Here is a 21576-nt window from a genome sequence, read left to right as displayed (position 1 = left end):
CTCTCATAGGCTCCCATAGGAGTCTATGGGAGCAGCCAGCTTATTCTGGCCAAAAGACCTATTAGCAAGACCTATCTCTGCCGGCCACGTGTAATAGCGAGTGCTGGGATCTGCAGTGGATGTGCTATCTTTTCCGGACTGCTAATTTTAAGCGGCTAAAAATCGCCCATCTGAATGAATGAATTGGAACCCAATGCTTCAGATGGCCGCAATTTTTGGCAGATGTTTTAAATGCCCCAGTGAATAAGGCCTAACAGAGGCCTCAGAAATACTTTATTATTATTTATTAAAATTAACTTCTATTGCAATAGTCAAGTTTACAATTTTATGTATGGAATATTAATGATTCAATACATAAACTGCAGACAACCACAAAAAAGGTGTTTTTCTGCATAACATTTAATAAAGTCATATTAATCTACATCAAATTCTAATTTACATTTTAGAAATGCATCTTCTCATTCCCTAAATAATATATGGTAATTCCAATCATGCATGCTATGCATTTGTAATAATCAATGTTTACAATTATGGTGATTTTAAGTATAAAATGTTGCTGATACAATAGATAACCTGGAGACAATGGAAATGTTTTAGCTTGATTAACTTTCTAGTATACTCAATTCACATTAAATTTTAATGTTACCCCTCCTTAATGTACACTGTAAGGCCTCGTTCACAGGAGTGCTGCTTTAGCGCTCAAATAGCTGCGCTAAAACATTGCATCTCGCTTGTGCAAAAATCGCGCGAACGGGTGATTACCAGCTATTAAGTCTCGAGCTTAATTAGCAGTAAAATGGCCCGTTCACACGTTCGGGAACTACGTCATGTGGGTTATCCAGATCTCATAGGAGTCTATGGAAAGCATGCACCAAAGATAGGTCAGGTCCTATCTTTTCATGCACCATGGAGCTTAGATGCGAGCATTGTTTCTAATAGACGCAATCTTTTCACAGGCCTATAATAAGCAAAAACAGCACTCCTGTGAAGAAGGCCTAATACAAACACAATCCTTATCAGAGGATTGTCACTACACTAGAAAAGGAGCACAGGAGCAAGTATCACTGGCTCGCTCACAGAGTGGCCAGCAGAGAGGCGGGGTTTCATTCAATTCTGACAACTTCTATGATATGGATTATTTTTGAAAATAAGTGTATTTAGCAAAATTGGTCAGTAACAGAGAGCCATTGGCACCATGGAGAGAAGTTTGCTGCTCATTGAGCACTCGCTGGGGTAAATATGCGGGTTGATGGTAGTATAGGAGAGCAAGATGAGAAGGCAGCTAGCTGGGTGACAGGAGGAGAGGTAGAGGGAAGAGATACAGGGAGGCTAGTCCTGAACTGGCACACCCCAATAAGTTTGCAAAGTTGGCAGATGAGGGGAATGCCATTACAGGCTTAGTACTGCTGCAGCACAACATAGCCTCTGACCACCAGGGGAATGTTTGCTACAGTAAGAGGGGGAATAGGTGCGCAGGGCAGGCTAGACAGATCCTGGTAGTGGCGCTCGAGTTTGACACATCACGGATTGGGTTCACAGATGGCAGGGAGGGGCTGGGGAGAACACAGCTGTCATGCTACACATTGGCACTAATGACAAAGTTAGAGGTAGGTGGAGGGTCCTTAAAGGAGATGTCTCGAGGAAGCAGTTAATTTTTTTTTTTGCCCAGTCCCCCTTATTCAGCATACAAAACTAAGCACCCGTTTAAATGACTTTTAAAGCCGGTTTCTACTCACTGTTCCAGCGTTTCAGCAACTTTTAAAAACTTTTCCAAAGATGGCCGCCGGTTCTTCTCCCAAAGTGTACAGCCCTTGCTTCAGCCCGACGTGCGCGCTCCCGAGACGCCGCCAGCTGTGTCTCCATGGCAACCGGACGCATCGCAGCCGCCGACCAGACGCCCACCGCCAGGCAGCAGGTAAGCGGCGCTAGCCCCCGGCTCCCCAGCGCTAGTTCCCCCGGCGCAGCGACAGCCCCCCCGGCCTAGCGACAGCCCCCCCCATCGCAGCGACAGCCCCCCCGGCCTAGCGCTAGCTCCCCCGGCGCAGCGGCAGCCCCCCCGGCCTAGCGGCAGCCCCCCCCATCGCAGCGACAGCCCCCCCGGCCTAGCGCTAGCTCCCCCGGCGCAGCGGCAGCCCCCCCGGCGCAGCGGCAGCCCCCCCGGCCTAGCGACAGCCCCCCCGGCCTAGCGACAGCCCCCCCGGCCTAGCGCTAGCTCCCCCGGCCTAGCGACAGCCCCCCCGGCCTAGCGACAGCCCCCCCGGCCTAGCGACAGCCCCCCCCATCGCAGCGACAGCCCCCCCGGCCTAGCGCTAGCTCCCCCGGCGCAGCGGCAGCCCCCCCGGCGCAGCGGCAGCCCCCCCCGGCCTAGCGACAGCCCCCCCGGCCTAGCGACAGCCCCCCCCGGCGCAGCGGCAGCCCCCCCCGGCGCAGCCCGGCGCAGCGGCAGCCCCCCCGGCCTAGCGACAGCCCCCCCGGCCTAGCGACAGCCCCCCCCGGCGCAGCGGCAGCCCCCCCCGGCGCAGCGGCAGCCCCCCCCGGCGCAGCCCGGCGCAGCGGCAGCCCCCCCCCGACCCATCACTTACCTGGGAGGCTTCTCGGGGCGGCTGGGCTGGGCTGGGCTGGTCTTCTCCGCTGGGCAGCTCCAGTTTCTGCACCTTCCTCTAACAGAGGATGGTGCAGAATGGCCGCTTCAGCGCGCTCCCGAGCAGTGACAGCTCGTCTGCGCATGCGCAGAAGAGCTGTAGCGGGGAGCACACTGAAGCGGCTCGTGCTGAATGGAGAAGACCGGACTGCGCAAGCGCGTCTAAAAAAGCAAGCTGCCAGCGAATTTAGACGGAACCATGGAGACGAGGACGCTAGCAACGGAGCAGGTAAGTGGAATAACTTCTGTATGGCTCATATTTAATGCACAATGTACATTACAAAGTGCATTAATATGGCCATACGGAAGTGTATAACCCCACTTGGTTTCGCGAGACCACCCCTTTAAAGACAATTTGAGGGAACTAGGATGTAGGGCAAGGACCGTCAAAGTAGTGGGTTTTTTTCAAATACTGCCTGTACCACGTGCTACACAAGAGAGGCAGTGGGAGATTAGGGAGGTAAACAAGTGGCTCCAGAGTTGGTGTTTGGGGTCCTGGAAAACGGGGCTGACTTTGCTGTCAGCTACAGGTTCTACCGTAGGGATGGGCTGCGTCTCAATGTGGAGGGTGCAGCTGTGCTGGGGGAGAAGATGGCTAGAAGATTGAAGGAGTGTTTAAACTAGGAACTGGGGGGAGGGCAATCAGAGAGATGATACACTTAAAATAAAAAATAACCAAAACCTTCTAAAATGTATGGGGACTAATGCTAGAAGTCTGACCAATAAAGTAACTAATGCTAGAAGTCTGACCAATAGAATAAACGAACTAGAAGTAATAATGTCTGAGGAAAACTACGACATAGTGGGAATAACTGAGACCTGGTTGCGTGAAAGGTGTGACTGAGCGGTGAACTTACAGGGTAACAGTCTGTTTAGAAGGAATTGTAAAAACTGTAAAGGGGAAAGGATTTGTTTTTATGTAAGATCCTGTTTAAAGTCAACACTACGGGAGGTTGTATACGAGGGAGATGAACATGTGAAGTCTGTATGAAAGAAGAAAAAAAGGAGGGAAAAACATCCATAAAATCCTCATAGGGTTTTTCCATAGACCACCAAATATAACAGAAGTTACTGAAAGTATATTACTCAGGCAAATAGATGAAGTGGCAAATCACAATGAGGTAACAAGTTTCTGTCAATGACTAAAGACAATTACCTTACCCAACTTGTACAGGACCCGACTAAAGGGGCTGCCATTTTGTATTTAATGTCCTGACAAAATAATAGGGGTGCAGGTTGGGGTGCACTTGGGAAATAGTGACCATAATATAATACATTTCAAATTGTCTTTCAAGAAAGAGCTTTATAGGGGAGCTAAAAAATACTAATCTTTAGGAAGACAAAGTTCAATCAGCTCAGAAATGCCCTTAATCTTATTAACTGGGATAATGTCCTCAAAATAAAAATACAGATAGTAAATGGGAAATGTTTAAAAGCATCCTAATTACTTACTGTGAGAGCTTCATACCTTACAGGAATAAAAGACTTAGTAATAGGAGAAAACCAATATGGCTTAATAAAAATGTAAAGGGAGAAAAAACTGCAAACAGAAAGCTAACACAAGAAGGCAGTGAAGAAGCACTAAAAACCTGTAAGGCTGGGTTCACACAGGGCGGATTTGCTGCGGTTTTTCCGTTGCAGTTTTGCCGCAGAAGAAATGCTTCTGAGGCAAAACCGCTTCAAAGGTTAATTTTGGCTTGCCGATTTTCTTGTGGAAAAATCTGCAAGCGTTTTTTTCCGCATCGCTTTTTAACTTTTTGCAGCGGATTTTGCTGCGTCCATAGAGGTCTATGGACAAAAAAGCGCAGCGGAAAAGACAGAAGAATGGACATGCTGCATCTTTGAAAAACGCGCTGCAGTTGCATTACCGCACTGCGGCTGTGCGGAAAAAACCTGCCCTGTCAGAACAGCTTTTTGCCAAAACTTATTTGTGCTGCATTGCACTGCAAACGCAGCGGTTTTGCTGCAGTGCGGATATGTAATGGCAAACCGTGGCAAAACCGCAGCAAATCCGCCCTGTGTGAACCCAGCCTAAGGAAAAAAATATAATATGTAAAAATCAGTCAAAAACAGCAAAGATGGAGACAGTGGGACTTATTAGCAAGAAGAGCAAAACTAACTCTAAACTGTTCTTCAACTGTATAAATAACAGAAAGATTAATACTGAAAGTTTTGGCTCTTAAAAAAATATTGTAGCAAAATTGTAGATGAGGTAAAAACAAATTTATGAAATAGCTTTTTTCTCCAGTGTATTCAAAGAGAAAAATGAAATATCAGAGGAGATGCAGAGTGATAAAGTAAACTCTCGACTAAATGTCAGCAGTTTAACCTAGAAAGCAAGTGCAGAGCCGTCTTAAAAAATTAAAGAGGCAAATCGCTGGGTCCTGATGGCATACACCCCTGGATTTTAAGGGGATTAGGTAATTTGATAGACAGACCCTTGTTTCTTGTATTTAAGGACTCTATTGTTATGGGGTCTGTTCCACTGGATTGGCACTTAGCCTATTCAAAAAGAGGTCAAAAAGTGAACCTGAAAACTACAGGCCGGTAAGTCTTACTACTTTAGTGGGTAAAATGTTTTTAGGGTTTCTAAGTGATGCTGTAGTGAATTAACTCAAGGAAAGTAGCTGTATAACTCTGTAACAACATAAGTTTATAAGGGGTCGCTCTGTTTCTTTTGATTCTTTTTCTTTCTTTTTAATATACTAATGACCTGGTAGAAGGATTGTACAGTAAAATATTAATATTTGAGGACTCGTCCCCTGGACACCGAGGGAGCAGGATGTGTTCTACAGTGCTCCTGCAACAAGCACGGGCCCCAGGAATATTGGGACCCCTTCGGTGCCCTGCAGCAGCTGTAGAAGATAGCTGCATCATCTGCGTGCTCCAGAGAAGTCCCCCGCCTCACTGAGGTGACGCTCCTGCCACAGATCCAAGGATAGAAAGTACGGTCCCGAGGCCCTTCACCGGAACCTGAGACGAGAGGCTGAGGGAACAGGACATGTAGCCTCCCCAAAATCACCCCAACAGCAAAAGCTCCCGGCAATACTCGCCTCATGGCAGGATGCGACCCAGGCTTCACAGGCTGAACGCTGACACGCCGAGACCAACACCATTATCTGAGAGAAGCTTGGTGGGTAACGGGGCCCCCAACCTAGAAATACGAGCCTTGTGGAGTATTTCACCATAAATCATTATACGTCAAGCAAACACGAAATACAATTGCTAGTTATGAACCAGCCCGGTGGGGAATTACACGTACAGATGGAATCTGAATAATTTTTAGATGAGAAGCCACATCCATATCATTAATCTGATGCAAAAATAGAGAGCTTGACAGTATGTCTAGCTTCTGTATACACGATCCGTAAGACACAAGTATGGACAGATGCTTAAACAAATGCAATGTGGGCACCCCGACATGAACAACGTGCCAATTCGAGTCCGAAAAAACATCAACAATTGGAAAACAAAAAGTAAAGCAGCTAAATCTAAAGAACACAAGGGAATCCAACGACCTACATCCCCCCTCCAGCGCCTGCTCAACCGCAAGCCACAGTCACATCTGATTCTCTCCCAGAGGACATGGATAGCTCCACTTCACAGGTTTCTCTACCCCTAAATGGAGCTTCTAATATGATGGAGGTGGCACAGGAGGTATCAAAAATACTCCTTCCCCTATTCGACAGTAGGCTAGAGACATTACATAAATCAATAAATTCAGCCTTGTCGCAGATTATAGATAGCGCCCAATGGGTGACAGAGCAGGAGGCGAGAACCCAAAGTACGGAACATACATCGCAACCTTAGAAACCTCACTATTAAGAAGCCAATCAGAGACCGCATTACTCCGGGACAAGATAGATGACAGACACCGCTGAAATAACTTGCATTTCATCGGGATACAAGAGTCAGTGAACAACAACCAATTGATAACATATCTGACCACAGATCTTCCACAGGCTCTCCAGCTTGACAAACCTAATGATCAACTAATAATAGAAAGGGCTCACTGTATCAGACCACCCAGAGAGGGACGAAATAACGACAGGGTACGACCACACCCGGTAATAGCCAAATACTTACACTGGATGACTAAAGAAACCATTCTACAAGCCTACAGACGTCAGAGGGAGCTGCGAATACAGGGGGAAAAGATCCTGTTGTTTCAGGACTTCTCCATGATTGTTCAACAAAAAAGGAAGTTGTTCACCCCAATTTGCCAAACTCAGAGTTCAGGAAAGCAACAAACCTCTTCTATTTAACTCCCCAGAGGAAGCCAGAAGATATGTGGGCTTGAAGGAGGCTGGGGAACGAGGCTAATATACAGGAGAAGCTCTGATCTTGATCCAAACAGCATGGATGTGGCGATTCCTATACTTAGCATAGCCTAATGTTTATGTTGATTGCTAATATGTTTTTATTTCTATACAATAATTTGACCCGTTTGACTTTCAGAGAATATTTTTTATATGGGAACTGGGGAACTTCCCCGGCATGGCATGATTTCTATCCTGTTGCGTCCGCGGGTCACTGGGACCAAGGGGAGCAACGATGAAAAGGAGATATACCTTAAGGTATTTATATGTAGAACATGCACACTATGATGCCCACGAGTACAGAAACAGATACACTCCAAACACCTGCAATATTGAATTTTCTCTCCTGGAATGTGGCATGACTTAATACACCCGTTAAACGGAAAAAAGTCATTACTCATTTAAAACGCCACAAACCATCATATTTCTACAGGAGACCCATTGGAAAAAGGGGGGAGGAGGTGACCTGAAAGCACAATGGATCGACTCTTCCTACTCGGCTTCACATACATCAGTGTCCAGGGGAGTAGCTACCCTAATTTAAAAAAATACACCATATACCCTACATGACACTATAGCTGATCCACAGGAAGAGTACCTAGTGTTAAGAGTATGCATAAATTCTTTAATGTACTACCTAGTGAATATTTATGCCCCAACACAGACCAACCAACATTCTATGCTACACTGGTAGAAACGCTGCATCCATATCTGAATGACTATTTAATAATCAGCGGTGACTTTAATAGCGTACAGGACGACTCCCTTGACAGAACGGGCCCCTCCATGCAATCAGCCCTGACTACGCACGCACTGCTGACATTGATGGATCAGCTACAAGTGTGTGATCCATGGCGATTTTGCAGTGCCACTAGTAGAGAATACACATGCTGCTCCAACGCACACCATTCATTTTCTCGCATAGATTGTTTCTTGATAACTAACAGTCTTTTTGACCAATACCACCAGTCTGCGATTCATCCCATAGTTCTCTCTGATCATGCGTCAGTCACGCTAGAACTGCAGCTAATCCCTCCTCAGAGGTTATCACGATTGTGGCGATTCCTTGCTTTTCTGTGGGAATCAGAGGATTTTAGAGAATATTTGAGAATCCAGTGGAATAATTACGCGGACGATAACAGAGAACATGAGGGTGACATAGTGCTATTTTGGCAAGCATCAAAGGTGGTAATGCGAGGTCACATTATAAGTTACGTTTCCCATAGACGGAAAAAGTTTCAGACAGAATTTACAGCGCTGCATACCTCTCTGCTGGTAGCACAGAAGAAGAAAAAACGACTGTCGTAGCAACTGCTCATATCAGACCTTTTTAACAGCAAAACACCTTCTAGACACCCTTGCGCATACATCCGCACATTGGCAAACCCAACTAAGCAAAAACAAGTTCTATAGATGGGGTAACAAGACAGGCCACCTACTGGCCAACTTAACTAAACGAAACCAGTCCCACAAGCCGATTTTAACTTTGCGGCATCCCAACACTGGAAATATAATAACCAACAGGAAAGAGATAGCACAAATATTTTATGATTATTTCAAAGATTTACAGAGCAGAACCATCCAACATTAGAGACATACATACCTTCCTGGATACAGTGGGCTTCCCCCGGATCTCAGATGAACAGGCATCCTTACTAGATACCACCATACAGGAGGAGGAGGTAAAAGGGGTAATAGCGTCGGCAGCAGGGGGAAAATCACCAGGTCCAGATGAACTCTCAGCAGAATATTATAAAATGCTCTCAGCAGACTTGGTACCCACATTGACCCAACTCTACAATGCATCTATATATATAAAGACAAAAGCCCTCACTGACTCACTGACTGACTCACCACTAATTCGCCAACTTCCCGATGTCGTAGAAACATGAAATTTGGTAAGAGCATAGATTATGTCCAAAATAGGAAAAGTAAAGGGGTCCCAACTCGATTATATAATTCTAGCGCAAAAGAATTAGCGTCGAAATTTTACGTACATAATCTAAATCTCTCACTTCCCAATGTCATAGAAACTTAAAATTTGGCACAAGCATTGAATATGTCATGAATAGGAAAAGTTAATGGGTCCCAACTCGATTATTCAAATCTAAGCGCAAAAGAATTAGCGTCCAAGTTTTACGTACGGAATGTAATTCTCTCACTTCTTGGTGTAATAGAAAGTTGAAATTTGGCACGAGCATTGATTGTGTCATAAATAGGAAAAGCTAATGGGTCCCAACTCGATATAATTAAATTCTAAGCGCAAAAGAATTAGCGTCTAAATTTTACGTACGGAATCTAATTCTCCAACTTCCCAATGTCATAGAAATTTGAAATTTTGCATGAGCATTGATTATGTCATAAATAGGAAAATTTAATGGGTCCCAACTCGATTGTTTAATTTTAAGCGCAAAAGAATTAGCGTCCAAATTTTATTATGGAATCTAATTCTCTCACTTCCCGGTGTCATAGAAACTCGAAATTTGGCACGGGCATTGATTGTGTCATAAATAGGAAACGTTATTGGGTCCTAACTCGATTATTCAATTCTATGTGCAAAAGAATTAGCATCCATATTTTACGTACAAAATCTAATTCTCTCACTTCTTGGTGTAATAGAAACTTGAGATTTGGCACAGGCATTGGTTGTGTCATAAATATGAAAAGCTAATGGGTCCCAACTCGATTATTCAATTCTAAGCGCAAAATAATTAGCATCCAAATTTTACATACGTAACCTAATTCTCCCACTTGAAATTTGGCACGAGCATTGATTATTATGTCATAAATAGGAAAAGCTAATGGGTCCCAACTCGATTATTCAATTCTATGCGCAAAAGAATTAACGTCCAAATTTTACGTACGTAATCTAATTCTCTCACTTCCCGATGTCATAAAAACTTGAAATTTGGCACGAGCATTGATTATATCATAAGTAGGAAAAGCTAATGGGTCCCAACTCGATAGTTCAATTCTAAGCACAAAAGAATTAGCGTCCAAATTTTACGTATGAAATCTAATTCTCTCACTTCTTGATGTAATAGAAACTTGAGATTTGGCACCGGCATTGATTTTGTCATAAATATGAAAAGCTAATGGGCCCCAGCTCAATTATTCAATTCTAAGCGCAAAACAATTAGCGTCCAAATTTTATGCATGGAATCTAAATCTTTCATTTCCCGGTGTCATAGAAACGTGAAATTTGGCACGGGCATTGATTATGTGATAAATAGGAAAGGTTGATGGGTCCCACCTCGATTATTCAATTCTAAGTGCAAAAGAATTAGCATCCAAATTTTACGTATGGAATCTAATTCTCTTACTTCCCGGTGTCCTAGAAACTCGAAATTTGGCATGAGCATTGATTGTGTCATAAATAGGAAAAGTTATTCAGTCCTAACTCGATTATTCAATTCTATGCGCAAAATAATTAGCGTCCAAATTTTACGTACGTAACCTAATTCTCCCACTTGAAATTTGGCACGAGCATTGATTATTATGTCATAAATAGGAAAAGCTAATGGGTCCCAACTCGATTATTCGATTCTATGCGCAAAAGAATTAACGTCCAAATGTTACGTACGGAATCTAATTCTTTCACTTCCCGATGTCATAAAAACTTGAAATTTGGCACGAGCATTGATTATATCATAAATAGGAAAAGCTAATGGGTCCCAACTCGATAGTTCAATTCTAAGCACAAAAGAATTAGCGTCCAAATTTTACGTATGAAATCTAATTCTCTCACTTCTTGATGTAATAGAAACTTGAGATTTGGCACGGGCATTGATTGTGTCATAAATGTGAAAAGCTAATGGGCCCCAACTCAATTATTCAATTCTAAGTGCAAAACAATTAGCGTCCAAATTTTACGCATGGAATCTAAATCTTTCATTTCCCGGTGTCATAGAAATGTGAAATTTGGCATGGGCATTGATTATGTCATAAATAGGAAAGGTTGATGGGTCCCAACTTGATTATTCAATTCAAGTGCAAAAGAATTAGCGTCCAAATTTTACATACGTAATCTAATTCTCTCACTTCCCGGTGTCATAGAAACGTGACATTTTGCACGGGCATTGATTATGTCATAAATAGGAAAAGCTAATGGGTCCCACCTTGATTATTCAATTCTAAGTGCAAAAGAATTAGCATCCAAATTTTACGTACGGAATCTAATTCACTCACTTTCTGGTGTCATAGAAACTTGAAATTTGGCACGGGCATTGATTATGTCATAATTAGGAAAAGCTAATGGGTCCCAAATCGATTATTCAATTCTAAGCGCAAAACAATTAGTGTCCAAAGTTTACGTACTTAATCTAATTCTCTCACTTCCTGATGTCATTTTATATAAAGGAAACGTCACATGGTTGCCTCCACGTGGTGTTTCCTGGGTAACGCAAAGAACCATGCAAAATGGTGAACATATTTTTTTCCCGGTATCTCTAAAGTAACCACCACTTCATAAGATTTGCCGTGTGAACACCAGATAAACACCAGTACCAAATCAACTCGGGCAAAGCCGGGTATATCAGCTAGTTATATATAAATGAGACCCAAATCGAAGATTTTGGGGAGTCCAGAACCATTTTATTGCCTAAATCTAACAAAGATCTGAACAACCCGAACTCGTACAGAACAATACGCTATTAAACTACAACTACAAATTTCTGTTGAAAATATTGGCTGACAGACTTCAGTCTATCCTTCCCTCTGTACTGGACACATCACAGAAAGGCTTCACGCAGAGCAGGAGTGCCTTAAAAAATATTAGGGTCACTATAGCGACAACAATTATTGCTCAAAACCGAGACAGCCCTGTGATGATGCTCTTAAGTCTAGATGCCGAGAAGGCCTTTGATAAAATGGCATGGTCATTTTTGAATGTGGTTTTGGGGAACGTAATTTTGGACAGACATTTGTAAATTATATAAACGCAACCCAAACAAACGCCCCCACTACTCTCACAACTAATGGTCTTAACACACTGACTGTTGATTTATTTAGGGGGGCCCGCCAAGGTTGCCCTATCTCTCCTCTGCTCTTTAACATATCGATAAACCCATTACTTAGACATTTAGTGAAAACCGCACTCTTCACAGGAGCCAGCTGCAATTATATGGAGGCCAAAGTAAAAACGCTTGCAGACGACATCTTATTGATAGTTAGTAAAACCAAGGAGACCTTGACTCCATTATTACAGGACATAGAAAGATTAGGGGGGCTCTCAGGATACACCCTAAATCTAGACAAAACTGAAGCTTTACTACTAAAAAGACCAACTAAACCCCCATGGACAGACCAGTATCCCTTTCATTGGGAAACACACTCCATACAGTACCTGGGAATCAAGGTCACGAGAAACCCCTCTAGGCTGTATGCCACAAACATAGAACCCTATATCAGAAAACTAGAAATGACCTTAAACACCTGGAAAAACTTCACGATATCTTTCCTGGGGAGAGACAATCTTTTAAAAAAGGCGGAATTCCCCCGACTACTATACATCCTACATTCCCTACCCATTTTTCTAAAACTAAAAGACATAAAAAAGATAAATTATCTCTACAGAAATTTTGTGTGTGGGGGAAAGCGACTGTGCATAGCACTTAAAACACTGCACAAACACAAAGACAATGGAATTAATCTACCCCACATAAAAGACTACAATTTAGCAGCACAGACCCATAGAATCCATGACTGGATTCATCACCAATCAAATTTTACAAAAAAAAATAAATATATATATATATATATATATATATATATGGTATCACAGTGTCCATAAAAGTGCGAATTATCAAAGTTGTGCATTAATTACCCCGCAGGGTGAATGTCATCCGAAAAAAAAAATAAAGAACGCCAGAAATGCACTTTTTCAGTCACCCTGTCTTCCAGAAAAATCTCAATAAAAAGCGATCAAAAAGTTGTATGTATTCCAAATTGGTACTAACGTTAACTATGGGAGATCCTGCAAAAAATGAGCCATTGCTCAACTATGTTGACGGAAAAATAAAAAAGTTATTGTGTGCAGAAGATGCAGCAGAAAATAATTGAAAAAAATTAAATGTCTTTGAAAAAAAAAAAAGAGTAGTACAGTAAAAAAGAAACTACAAGTTTGGTATCGTAGCAATCGTACTGACCTGTAGAATAAAGTTATCATGTCGTTTTTGTTGCAGTTTGTGCGCCGTAGAAACAAGACACACTGAAAGATGGCGGAATGTCTTTTTTTTTTTTCATTTTACTCTACTTAGAATTTTTTTAAAGTTTTTCAGTTCATTATATGGTACATTAAATAGCACCATTGAAAAATACAATTCGTCCCGCAAAAAACAAGCCTTTATACAGCGCACTCCCTCTGTGAACCCTTCCCATGCCACGATCTACATAGATTGTGGCAGGGAAGGGGTTAACAGCAGGGAGCGCATCTCCGATGCACCCCCGCTGTTGCAGCGGGAGGCCGGCTATGACTGACAGTCGGCTCCCGCTGCAGAAGAGCGCGAGATCTCTTATGATCTCGCAATATCCCCAGGACGTAAGTTTACGCCCTGTAGCGGGAAGTATGCGGCTGCCAGGACATAAACTTACGCCCTAGAGCGGGAAGGGGTTAAAAACCTTTTCATTTGTACAATCCTTTTATATAAGCTACAATCTCCATTTTCACAATAAAAGCCAGCCTTTTGATTTAACCAATTGAGATTTGATATATTTTGAGTTATGTGTAAACTTATTGTTAATTGTGGGTGCCTTCTTTGCCACAAATTTAACGCTACCATCCAAAATGTTGGCAAGGGAGTCATTTTGTCTAAAAATGGTTAAATTATTGTGTACTATCTTAATGATAGCAGAGAAATTTTCAGAGTAAGGGGTGGAAAAGACCAAGAATGGATTATTCCTCAATGTGGTTCTGTCATGTGTTAGATAAAAATCTCTGGAGGCATGCGTTTTGAATAGTGTGTGCTGGGTAACCCCGTTAAAGGAACCTGCTGGTTGTTAAGGACAGCGAGTGTGGACCGACTGAGTCAACCTACCGGTTTGGCTTGGGCTAGTCCTGAAATGGTTGGCAGCTGACTCCCGGTGATGAGAGGCACTGGTACAAGGCGGTGTGAATCAGACCGACCTATGAGCAATGTCAGATGGGAAATCTGGCCCTTTGCTAGTCAGGGAGATGGGGAACTCCTGCCTTTTAAAAGCATGGTAAGCGTTACTACAAGGACGGCCCCACAGTCTTTCTCTTGGGCCTGGCTTTTCCTTATTGGACACAAGACACTTCACTGTACACACCAATAAGACAGGGCAGGACCGGAAATGGTGCAGGGACAGGACCACAATGGACAGGCACACAGGGATAAGGCAAAAGACAGTGGGACAGACAACAAGGTCAGAGACAGAAACCATATAATGACAGGAGAGCAGCAAACAAATAAATACAGAAACAAGTACAAGATAAGTGCAGACAAAATTGTGAGAGACAAGACCTGTGCTGGGTGTCTGAGGCTTACACACACCAGCACTCAGGCAATGAGGGAGGATTCCCAGCTCAGCTAAATAGAAAGGTAATTGTCCAAGCCCTACAGCTGAGATGGAAGTGCTGGAGAATGTAACCCATGCAGTGCTGACGAGAAGCATGCAGTAGTTCAAGTTACAGAGAAAGCAAGATGAAGCCGACGTCTGCCAGAAATAGCAGAAGGAAGGCAAGTCTGAGAAGCTGGCCTAATACTGGTGATGTTTTTGGCTTCTTGCATATAATCAGCTTGTTGTGAACAGGCCCTTTTAGCTCTGATGAATTCCACAGTTGGTAAATTGGAAGTCACATGTATCGGATGACAGCCTTTAACAGGTAACATGGAGTTGCCCGAAAAAGGTTTTCGAAACAACTTAGTTTCTACTCTCCTAATTGAATTTCCCATGAAACATAGATTTAGAAACTTTGTTTCTTTCCAATGTTGTGATGTGAAGACCAGATTATCATTATAATCGTTTAGATAATGGAAGAAATTCTGTGGAGAAGATGACTGGGATTCGCAAATCATAATCATATAGTCTATATATCTTCCATACCACACAATGTTGTCCAAAAAAATATTACGAGAATTGTATAAAAAATGATCTTCCCACCATGCTATGTACAAATTTGCCAAAAAAGGGGGAAAAGCTGATTATGTAAAATATATGCTAAGCCTGCTCACCATGCTTTAAAAAGAAGGTTTTTCTATACGCCTGGTGACGTTCTCTCTACATCCTAAGGCCGTCGTAGTGCAGAAAGGGATTGCGCTGTATTTGACTGCAGCGCTAGGGACTGCGGGGGGGATTTCATTCACAGTGTTGGATGGTTGGATTCAAAGAAAGTAAGGCCATAGCAATTGTTTCTACTCCTTGAGCTGCACTTATGAGATCTAGAATCTCCTCCAAACTACTGGAGAGCGCCTTCAGGAATATGATAAATGGTTTTACACTGTATTTTTAAACACTTACAGAAACCATGTGTAATCTTTGGCATTTTTGCAGCTCCACTCGTTAGATGTTATTCCTTACAAGTACTGAATGTTCCAGAAGCTGAATCCATATCTGGAAATGCCTCGTAGTTGAGTTTTTTCTGAGTAGCCACTGCTCTTGATTCTGATGAAACACATACAAATATTTTGCTGGATTTCAGGTTTTTCAGAGATAACAATCATGATTAACTTAGCCTGGATTAAGTAACACAAGTAACAAAAATATGACTAAAATGCTTGCCTCTGTTAACTATGTTTGAAAATCACACTGAAGCAATTTCCTAACATTCTTTGTCTTTGTCATCATCTTCCAAGTTGCAGTAGCGATGGGCATTCCTTCTGTGCAGCCCATGCAGCTTACAGGTAATGGGGCCCACTGCCACCTTAAAAGCAGCCGCAGTCTCTGCTATCAAATAGGCTATGGTCACACATGTCGGGTTTACTGTGGATTTTCTGCTTTGGGTTTTCCATAGTTTATCCTCAGTGGCAAAATCTGCAACAAATTGTACAGATTTTGCTGTAGATTTGCCACAGATGTGCTGAAACCATTAACCTTTTGGTGACTGAAAATGTGCAGCGTATGTCAATTCTGCCACGGCATCTGCACTGATGTTTTCAGTACCACGTGGATTTGTTAAATCCCACCCACTTGGGATGGCTTGTACTGTAAATGCTGCATATTTTCTATGCAAAAATTTTGCACATGATATCTGTAGCATTTATGTCCTGTGTGAACATATTCTCAGATTGTAAGAGACATGAACAATATTCTTGCTCGGGTTTTGGGCATTACCTCAGAATGCCTCACCTATTGTTTTCAATGGGACTTTCAAAGATATTGCATGGCACTCACGTGCCGTGCAATGTGCAAACCCAATGCAATGTTTCCCATTGGAGTCTATGGGAAACAGTTGCAATGTTTTCACATGCGCGTTTCACGGATTGCAATTTTATCAGAAGCAATGTGATAAAATCAAAAGCACTTTGCTGTGAAAATCAGCAAGCACAATATCAGGCCGAATATATCAGCCGAATATCGTGCTCACCTGCGTGAATGTAGCCTTACTGAGGGATTGTGAGAATGACATAAGGAAATGTCTCCGCTAGTGTGTTGCAATCAATGTTAAATTACAATAGATACCACTAAATGATGTGTCAAAGGGAGTATTTACATGTACTGCACAAGTACATACAAGTTACAATGGTGTGTACTTTATAAGTTAAATAAATTTAAAATTTCACTATTAAAAATCTTGGGCGAAACCACATGATGATGCAGCTGCCAACTTAGTCAATTGTATGGCTATTCGACACTGCATGGGGATGAAGTTTGACTATATGACTTTAACCTCATCATGTTATTTCACCGTTAACTTTTCTTTTGCTATGTTCTTGACTCCATTAGGGTGAAATCACACAATGTAACTTAATTCATGCAATCAAATTAGACTTGCATGCAGTGAAGAATGGCTACATGATTTATCAGCCAAATTGTATGGTTGGCAAGGCTTGGCTGTGTGCATTCAGCCACACAGTAGGGTCTCACCCTAAACAAGAAGTTCTTTGGGTGGCCAAAGAAGAAACACCTAGAAGGCCTACAATGTCAAACTCCATACAGACCCATTGTTTGTCAACATTTGGCAACCACCAAAATCTGCATTGATCGGGAATGGCAGCTCTATATTGGGAAACAGTCTTTAGGCAACCCTAACCACCTTCTTCAATTCTAGCGTCTAGTGTTTTGGCCGCTACTCACAGGTGTTAATTCTGTCAGATGAAAGACATAATCAATTTCTGAATATGGGCCAAATGAGAGGGGAAAATGAATGGGAATGTTGCATAAATTGAAGATGATGTTGGGTAGAATAAGCATTTTAGCTGTTGCAATCCTGCCAACTGATGAGGTAGGGAATTTAGAAAGACTGGAGATGTGTTTTTAATAATTGTCAATAATTAACTGAAGTTAACTAATTAACTGAAGTTTAGATATGTGATAGGTGAGTGTCATGCCTAAGAGTAGGCTGCCCGTTGCCCATTTAAAGACAAAGAAAGGGCGGACTTCCGGTTCCGGTATCAGGGACTCAGCAGCAGGGAAGACCAGCTCCGTTAACTCTGCTCTGGTAACTCACCATCCCACAGCTACTGCCTTCTCCACATCCCTCGGCTCATACCGGGCTGCGGTGTGAGTGAGGACAGTGGAGCTAAGCATACCAGCTGCACTGCAGCTGGTCATTGCCGCCGGCCAAGACACACAGGGTGGGACGAGAGAGCGGACCTGTCAGTGACAGCTCCGGAGACTATCAGTGCTTCCCCACTGAATTTTCACCCCGGTGGACAACCTCACAGCGGCACCCTACATAGGGAAAGTACACTTGGGGAGTTAAAGAAAAGGGGCTGAGCCGTGGAGGAGCACATACCCCCCCCCCCCCTTGTGGACAGGGAAACTATCAGGCAAGGGAAATGAGAAGGAGGAAGAGTAATCAATCTCTAATCAGCTAGCTGTAAATTGCAGGACCCATTTTTTTTTACAACATTTGGGCTGACAGGTAGTGGTGGAAGCGGGACAACTCCTTAAAGCTGGACTCGTATCACAATTTCTAAGACCTATCTACTGGTTGAGCAGTAATATATATATATATATATATATATATATATATATATATATATAAATATATATTCATACACGATCACTTCACTGTATGGAGAACTTCGTCGTTAAGATGAGTTGTACTAAAGACAAGCAAATCGAACTTAATGCAAAAGCAGCTATAAAGTTAATACCAGATAAGGTGACAGCACCTAAAGAGGAGGCCTCATCAGCAGTCCCTTCTACACATCTGACCACGACAACCCCATAATGGGAGAAACAAGAGTCATGGATTACAAGACTTTGACAATAGAGACATCAAAATTAATCTCTCCTGACATTCAAGAGACTTTGGCAATTACGGTAGCTGGCTCATTACGCAAACTCCAAGATACGGTGGCACAGCATGGTAACTAGAATATGAGATGAAAATCTTGTCCTCAGAGCACAACTCCACATCCAAATGCGTAGAAAAGTTAATGCGTGAAAATAAAAATTTATGGGACCGTTTGAAGGACTTAGAAAACAGGTGTAGACGAAACAGCTTACGTATCATTGGGGTCCCAGAAACCTATTTAGAGAAGGACTTACGTCAACTGTGTAAAATCGCGATCCCTAACGTTATCGGGATATCCCATAATTGTAAAGTTGAACGAGCGCACCAAATGGGGCATAACAACCGGACTGCACCTGACAATTCTGCCTAGACCAACAATAGTGAAATACCTATGTCACACAGATAAAGCTCTAATCCTATGGAACTTTAAGAGCCGCAAAAACGTGCTAGAGATCGAAGGGCAGAAAACTTAGATTTTCACAGACTACTCCTCAGAGGTTCAACGCAAGAGGAGAAATTGCTGTTTGTGTCTGAAGATCAAATCCTTTATTAATTCAGTGTCATTATAAAAATCAGATAGAGAGGTGAGGTGGTCAAGGTCTATAGTTGACTGAAACACGTACTCTCTATCTGATTTTTATAATGACACTGAATTAATAAAGGATTTGATCATCAGACACGAACAGCAATTTCTCCTTTTGAGCATATCTTTTATGGATCACTGGTGTGGACTGTCTGGTTGGGCTGCTTGTGATGCGGATGCCTAAGGAGTGAGGTGGTGAGCAGTTTTTCTCTTTTTTATTCATGTTCAACACAAGAGGAAGACATTCTCACCAATTTGCACAGCACTGTATAAGAAGCAACAAAAATTTGCACCTCTATATCCCCGGCTATATTGAAGGTATTCCAAAAGGATGGCACCAGTCTCACTTACACTGACCAGGAGATGGCAGAACGGGAACTGCACTTCACAACACCCAGAAGCTCTCTGAAAAGACAAAGGGAGTATACCTCTCCTACCACACGAGACGAAACCATACCACTCCTACTACAATAAGTGGATCTGGGAAAGCTACACTCAACATTCGCAACCTTCATATGGTCACATAAATGCCGACATATGGCTCTACAAAAACTTATGCTCCATAAGTGTAGAAGGGGACTCAATTTTCCAGATATCCGCAAATATAATGTGGCCAGCCTAATGAGACAATCCCTAGACTGGTTGGGGGATCAAATGACCTTTCGAATTATGACCTAGAAACTGCCACACCCATGGACCCTAAATGCCCTATTACACACAGGTTTTACCAATCTCCCGCCAGAAAGCAAACACTCTACTATGACAAGGGACACTATAACGGCCTAGATAATAACTCGTAAAACTTATGGTCTATCGTTTAAAATGTCAAAACACATGAAATTATGGAGTCACCCAGAACTTAAAGGATGGCGGGACAACAAAACGTTTGAGTTGTGGCGTAGCAGAGGCATTACAAAAGTTTAGCATCTTCTTCATCAAGAGGAACCCAGATACAGGACATTCAAAGAAATGTGTGATACATATAATTTACCCACATCTCACTTCCTACCGTACGCACAACTGCGGATCTTCTTACGTGCTAGACTAGTAGAGGCGGTACTTAACCCTATAGACGTTCTCAAGAGAAGTTCCTCACAAAAACAATCAATCTCTGTCCTGTACTCTAGATTTAGGGTAGGGTTGATGATAGGCAACAGCTCTCTATTATTCAAAAAATGGGCATGAGAACTCCAAGACCCGGAGATACCCCAGGAGATAATTAAGGGGTGGATTGCCATGCGGAAAGCCATATCAAAGGAAAGGTGGCGGGAGACATACTTTAAAACTATATACGGAGCAATTTACGGATTTGACATTCTCCAAAATCCTAGAGGCCCAGCTAGGTTACAGGAGTGTCCAAGATGCTCCTTAGCAAAATCCAACTTCTTGCACGGTATCTGGCACTGCCCTAAGATTAAACGATACTTGACTAAGACCGGAACGTTGCTACATGAAATTGGGGGGCAGTTTCTACAGTTAACACCACAAATATACATATTTCATGCTCTCCCTGATCAGATAAGAAATGCCAACATGATACATACTATTCTTCTGATAAGTAAATGGTGCTTGCTGAATAGTTGGTTGCAATCTAAATCCCTGGCGGTGTCAGATATCCTGCAACAGCTAAAATACCTCTTGAAAATGGAAAGAGTGGAGATAAAGGGGAGCGCAGAATCCCAAGCCCCAAAATTCTTTAAGAAATGGAAAGATTTTATAGAGAAATATCTAAATCATAATGAGATAATAGAATGTATGAGACAGTTCACCAACACGACCTGGTACTACATTCATGATGATGCAAGCCGCCTGGGTAGCTTAAAAATAACGTAGCTCAGATGATGTTGATCATTTGAGGAGGAACTGAGTCCAGCCAAGAGCTGAAATTCTGGCCTGTGGCTCAATAAAGTCCCATGACGATACAGAAAAGATTGTGAGGTGTCTCCAGGGGTTTCCACCATTTGTTTTGTTTTGCTTTATTTTACTTTATTTTATTCTCTATTATCCTATTAATAATTGAATGTTATTTTCTGTTAAGGTTGGGACTCATCAAAATTCGGGGGGGGGGGGGGGGGTGAAGGGTGATTTAGGGGGTGGAGAGGAAAACTTTTGCATAAAGATTATAGTTTTCGTGTTCTATTAGTAAAGTGCAGACATAATTTGCATACGAGAAAAAAAGAGCACGAAGTGCAATATTGTACTCAAAGACTGCACTTCTCTCATGTATGTGTACGGTATGTATATTTTAAAAAATGCTAATAAAAACGAGTTTAAAAAAAAAAGACAAAGGAAGATTGTAGCACATAGTATGTAAAGTCGAAAAAAGACATACTGTATGTGCATCCAGTTCAGCCTATTACCCCCCAATGTTGATCCAGAGAAAGGCAAAAACCCAATGAGGTAGAATCCATATTTCCCATTTAAGGGAAAAGATTTCCTCTCGACTCTGATCTGAAAATCAGAATAATCCCCGTATCACTGAGTCTTCCGAGCAATCAGTGATATAACATGTAATATTGTACACTCAAGAAAGGCGTCCAGAACCTCTTATGGGGGTGTGTCAAAAGCAAAAGAAAAGTCAAAAGATGCTATTGAATGCTTACAAGATGAA

General features: G+C 42.5%; 1 protein-coding gene across 2 annotated transcripts in view; it reads right to left on the bottom strand.

The window, feature by feature from the left end:
• The window catches only part of TBXA2R (thromboxane A2 receptor), a 151428-nt gene that overhangs the window by 54780 nt on the left and 75072 nt on the right, over positions 1–21576 (bottom strand). The window contains exon 1 of one of the 2 annotated variants that reach the window (XM_066574200.1): positions 15439–15560. The exons of the other annotated variant lie outside the window; for it this stretch is intronic. The gene's annotated coding sequence lies outside the window, so the exon portion shown is untranslated. Of the gene's footprint in view, positions 1–15438; positions 15561–21576 lie in introns of those variants that run through there. 2 annotated transcript variants of the gene reach the window in all.

Source organism: Eleutherodactylus coqui, chromosome 7, assembly GCF_035609145.1.
Source record: "Eleutherodactylus coqui strain aEleCoq1 chromosome 7, aEleCoq1.hap1, whole genome shotgun sequence".
Lineage (NCBI taxonomy): Eukaryota > Metazoa > Chordata > Amphibia > Anura > Eleutherodactylidae > Eleutherodactylus > Eleutherodactylus coqui.
Note: the sequence above shows the minus strand (reverse complement) of the source record. Positions and strands in the feature narration are given on the sequence as shown.